This window comes from Falco biarmicus, chromosome 13 (assembly GCF_023638135.1).
Source record: "Falco biarmicus isolate bFalBia1 chromosome 13, bFalBia1.pri, whole genome shotgun sequence".
In the NCBI taxonomy this organism is placed as follows: domain Eukaryota; kingdom Metazoa; phylum Chordata; class Aves; order Falconiformes; family Falconidae; genus Falco; species Falco biarmicus.
Window position 1 is genome coordinate 8,456,574 of NC_079300.1, and position 6,048 is coordinate 8,462,621.

Sequence of the window (6,048 nt, forward strand, 5' to 3'; positions counted from 1 at the left end):
AATATAGCTGTGTAATGACAACCTGAGATCTCAAAACGCTGTTGTCCCCCAAAGAAACCCCGAGGAGTGCAGAAAACTGCACTCATGCCAATCCCCCAAGGGAATGGCAATAAAATTAAGATTTAAAAAGAGCCCTGAATTGTTGGGTTTCTGTGCGGACCCTGTCATTGGGAGGGAAAATGGAACAAAAAGAGTTTCTGCCCTCCGCACCTCACCCAAATAAAACAGCCGGCTGGGGCTGGGCGTACGCCGAGATCGGATCGCAGGAGTTTATTACTGCTGGCAGCAACCTCATCAGCCCCCGCGTCTGCAAATGCCTTAAAATATCTGCTTGGGGTTTCTGGAGCAGCTATGCATCCTTTTGGGGTTGGGTGAGTTTTATGGCCATAATCAGATTCCTCCATTTTTCATTTCTGCTCTTTCTACCCAAAATGTCTGACAAGTCCAGCTGCTAAAGGCAATCTGTAAAAACCAGGGCCTGAACTGTCAGATCGCCCCAGTACTGCCTCGTCTTCTGCCTTGGCGCTAATGAGAGATGGGGTTATGCTGACAGACGCCGACTAGCCCGGGAAGAGAGGGAAAGGAGAGCTGAAGTGATAAACTCCTCAATTTAAAGTGACATTTTTCTGTATTACCCACTGCTCTGGCTCTGACAGCCTTTGCAGAGTTAAAGAAGATATTGGGGGGGGGGGGGGGGGGGGGGGAAGATACTTCTCCCTGCCTGTTTTTCAGGTATCTGGTCTCTACCATTTATTTTTAATACAAATGTGGCATGTTTTAATGTTCTGTCCATTAAATTAAACTGTTGGAGTGATGTAGACAGAGCCTGAACTGAATCTCCAGGTGAAAAATGATCTGCCCGTCTCGGTGGTTTTCCTGGCCATCACCCCACGCTGATGGACACGGACTAGTGGGGCGCTGGGTTGGGACAGGTTGGGGAAGGCCAGGATACGACCCTCCCCCATCCTGGCACTGCTGTCATTTACTTCTCCCTGCGAGCAGAGCGCTCTGGGCGCTGCACCCACCTCCGGGCTCTCGCGGTGGGATGTGGGAAGGGTGAAGAGGGCGTGAAAATTGGCCCTGTTACTGGGGCAAAGTATTTGAGTTGACCTGGAGCGTACATCCTCTCCTGTATGTAATTTTTCAGGGAATTTTGCAGGAATTCCTCAGGGAATTAGGGAATGGAAAACTTCCATCAACAGTAGGGGAAGAAAAAACAGAAGATTTGATTCCTACACAGGATGAATTTTAACATTATTGTGAAAAAGCAGGATCTTGCTCCACACAGCCCAGATGATGGGCGTTTCGGGAGCTCGGGCTCTACCTAACCACAGTGAGTTTATCCCAAAGGACCCTGTGGATGGGAGAGGTCAAAACCCCAGTTCCCATGAGGCATCTCCAAACCCCTCAGCAACGGGGCTGAGGCTGCCCAGGGCCTTCTGTGCTGGGGTGTGCGGACACATCGGGCATGTTCAGCAAGGGCTGGATCTGTATCGCCACCAATTAAGAAAAAACTGGTCTCCAGGGAGGCCAGACAGGCCTATTGCATAAGCACTAAATCAACACGCTAGAAGCTCCTGCAGGACTGCCTCTATGGGAAAATAGATAACCGTTGCAGAAGTAATGTTACTAATAGAATTAAAACCCCAAACATTTTGCACAAAAAATGACAGATGATCTACAAATAAATAACCTCTCAACATAAACACAGCAAGAAAAATTCATTAAGTGCCTTTTAAAAGCATTGGATTTGACTTAGCAGATCTTTTTCAGATGTTCCTCTCTAGCAAACCTGAACATCAAATAATAATTATGTAAAAGCAAGTACTATAATAATAATAACAATGCTGAAAATGCATTATGCATCTCTTTCTTTGATAAAGGTCTTTGTGCTTTTATGAAATGTTCATTATCAGTACTTTCCCCCTGTATCTGAAGAAGAGAAACCAGCACTTTAGAGTCTGAACACTTCAGCGTGCATGTCAGAGAACAGAGCCAACGTGGTATTATTTCTGATAGACTGATGTTATAAAACCCTCCTTCATGTTCCCAGAAAAATTCTTCCAGTTATTTATTTGAAATTAAAACCAACTTGGAAAAAGATTTCCTTTTTTATAACAGATTCAGCTAATGTTCTGTTTTCTTGTAATTTATATTAATAATGATTGCTCTAATCTTTTAATGTATTTCAACAGTTTCAGCAGGTTTATGGGGAAAGATTGCTATTATTTACCTCAGTGACTGGTTTTATGGAATAACTGGAGCTTTCTGTGGAGGTAGATCAAATGCTCAAGTGAAGGAAAATAAAATATAATGCTCGTTCTCACCGCTCATGTAAGAAGCAAAAATACAGAGGGCAAAAAGGACAGGGTATATATTTAAAAAGTTAATATCCAAGCCACTCTAGACTGGCTGGACTGGTGCTTTTTTGTGCTACTTATGAGTGTGGACAAAACAGAGGAGGTCACATCAGGTGACCCACAATGTCCCAGGACATGTGGCCCAAGACAGGACCCTTCTCTCTCCCTATTTCCCCACACTGTGGTTTTGAGGATACTCTGCATTTTTTAGCTCTTACACTGCTGAACACAAATGTGCCTCCTGACCCAGGTTGGCCAAAGCCCCCTGAGACTGGAAAATAGTCCAGCATATTTTTTTTTTTTTTCCCATGGAACAGGATAAAAAAACCCAGCTGACCCGTACAAAGGTGTTGCAGTGAGTGGGGCTGGCAGGCTGGTGCTGGAGACAGCCCTCCCATCCCTGGCACAACGCGAATGGAGCCATGGCTACCAGCCCCTGCTCTGAGCTGCCTCGGCGCTGGAGCTCCAGCAAGTCAGGGATCCCATCCAAAGTCCCATGAAGTCAAGGGGCTCCTCTTAGCTTCAAAGCCAGGAAATACATTCTTAAAAGCTGAAACCAGTTTTGTAAACACTTAGGCCTAAATCTGGAAATCTCTAAAAATGTAATATTTTTTTTCCTTACATGATAATTGGAAACATGTGTGTCCAGCTCCCACTGCGTTTTGGAAGCATCTGCCCCAAGACGAACAAGCCCTGCTGCTCGCCGGGCTGGAAACTCCCCAGCTCTCCATAAACGTGCAAAAGAGAAGCCTAAGAGCTGGCAGGGCGAGCACTGAGGGTTTCAGGAGAAGTGGCCCCTGCTTTACGGCTTTGAAGACGACAGTTGCAAAGGCTTTCAGATGCCAAAGGATTTGGCAATGGGATTATCATAGGAATTAACGACACATGAAGAAACAGTCAGGGAGGAATGTGATCTCTTCCTTCCCTGTTTGAAGATTTTCTGTGGGCAAAACATGATAGCTTTATTTATCCCCTGTCAGAGAAGAATTCCATTTTTTCTTGCAATAAAAAAGGTCTGCAATGATTTCTCAGACTATTTCAGATATGTGAGATGAGTCATGACGGGTCTGATGCATCACATAACACTTGTCCTTCCTCAACAGCAGAGTGGATGAGCGCTGCAGAGCACAGGCCAGGGATAGACACATTTGAACTTCTAAATGTCACTGAGGTTTTAAATTTGAAACATTATATGGGGAATATGTGGAATAAACCAGGCAAATTTCCTCCCAAATGATGACCCTCGTTTTCAAGCCAACTTGAAAGCTGACTGAAATTATTCAAATCATCAATTCTGAGGAAAAAAATTTGGTGCTTCCTTTCCTCCTACCAGAAATGTTTGTTTTGGTGCAGCAAAATGCAGAAGTATAAATGGAAATCAAATACACAAAGAATTCATTGAAAAAACAAGCTGTACTTACCCAACACAGTTGCAATCATTTCCTGTGTTATCCTTGCAAAATTAAGAAATACTCAGAGCTAACCCTTTTGAGGGATTGCTACAGATACCACAATGGAAATTTAACAGTAACTTCGAAGGGTTTTTTTTTGTCTGTGATGTTACTCCTTAGACACCTTAAAAAAAAAGAGAATGTTTTGCTTTTACAGAAGCAGTAAGACAAAGATGGGATGCAAACAATTTTGTATTCGGATGACTGTCATCGTTTCCTCTCACACAGCTTTAAAATTTGTGCCTTTGGCACCTATTACTCTTGATAACCATACATTTCTGATGCCATTTCTCAGCAGTGAGCTTACCATCTTCAAAATGACTCATTGCAGAAAAATCCATGTAGTGGTGGGGATGATAAAATAAAGTCATCATGAGAGGGGATGAAAAACCTAACAGCCTGAATTCAGGTCAAGAGCAGCACTGATTATTTTGAAAGAAGTCCTATATGTATAAATCCTTGGCAGTGCCATCAACTTATTTTGTATCAGACAGTGAAATTAGGAATTTTCTCTTAGATGAGGCCCTGATCCTGAAGAAAAATGCTGGCCTGGAGACTTAGTGCCTGTACATGCAACGGGTCTGCATGCTCGTGTTGTAACTCAAGCAACTATTTGCAAAATCAGCTTTTCCTGCGCTGCTCTGCAGAGCCTGGCTGCTGGTCATGCCGCTGCCTGCGCCAAGCCCCGTGGGACGGGTTGCTTTGATGGGATCAGGTACTTCAGAAGAGCCTGGGTATGCCAGGTCTCTCCAGAGTCTTATTTCACCATGGGGCACATCCTGGCGGGGCCACCGGCAGCCTCCGGCCATTCCCACCGTCAGTGACACAAATCCGGGGGCTTCCAGCACTTCTCCCAGAGGGAAGGTTTCACAATGGATTGAAGTTCAGGCTGAGAAGATTTCCTGGTGTGCTGCCATGTTGGCTTCTGCTTTGTTCAACAGCAGCCACCTCTGTCCAACAGCCTCTTGCCTCTTGGACATTCTACTCCTCAAATGCTGCCATGCAACCCTTGGCGCCTTCTCCCGCCGTGGCCAAGCCCCTCTGCCTGAGCGCTTCTTCATTTTTCTTGCTCTTCCCAAATGCTGTCCTGTTTGTCTGTATTTCTGACCTTATGAGCTGCCCAGAAATGCAGAGTATATATTTTCAAAGCTGTTGAGGTTGATGTTTTCAATTCTGCCTGCAGGAATGGGATGCCTTATTTCTTTATTTCTTCTTTTGTTGTTGTTTTTTTTGTTGTTGTTTGGTTGTTCGGTTGGTTTTGGTTTTGTGGCTGGCATTAGAATCTCCAAGACAATTCTGAAAGCCTCAGCCTATGGATTTAGGGGCCAGGAACGTGTGAAGGAAGCATCCAGGCCACATGAGGAAGGGGTGCTGTCACTCGGGGCTCTGCTCAGCCCTTGGGATCGCTGTGCCATGCTGGGGCAGGTGGGAAATGTTTCCCCAGGGCTGCACTCAGACCCCCACACTCCTGGGGATGAAAGCCACAGAAAAGAGGGCATAGCCACGATTGAGCCACATGCCACGTTCACATCAGCCTTCCCGCTGTCACGCTGCATGTATGACACTTTTTGCAGATATTTGCTGGTAGTAAGGAGGGACAGAAAACACACAAAAAAATCTTAAACCAAGAGTTAACTCTGTTTAAAAAGATAGTGACAAATCACATTTCTCTGTACAAATCTGTGCAGAGCCAGAATCCTCCCCTGTGTAATTTCTGACTTCAATAGGCAAGAGCTGGTTGCAAGCTGTAATTAGAGCTGGCCAGGGAACAATGGGTTTGTTTCATGGCAACTTCTGAGGTTTCAAAATCTGTTTATGTTCTGCAGAGGAAACGAAATCAAAACATTTCTAATGTGAGATGGGAGCCTGTCAAAATGTCCATTTTCTGAGTAGAAATATCCTTGTTTTGCTGCAGGTCTTCCCCTGCCCTCTTCACCGTGGTCGGGGCACGGGCCGTGTGTGTGGCCAGGAGCAATTACGGGGTGGATACGCCTGGGTGTCAAATGCATCGGTGCTCAAAGCAGCCCATGTGTTTTGATAAAAATAGATGAAGTTGAAAAGACCATGACTGCTCTTGCCTGAAATGTTCAGCTTGTTTGGGATCACGCTGGCCTGGTAATGCATCGCGCCAGCACCCCAGTGGGGCAGAGGCCAACCTAAATGGACACGCTCCTCTTCTGTTTGGTACATCTGTCTAGAAAGAGCTTAAAAGTCTGATTTTTTTCTAAGGTCTAGCA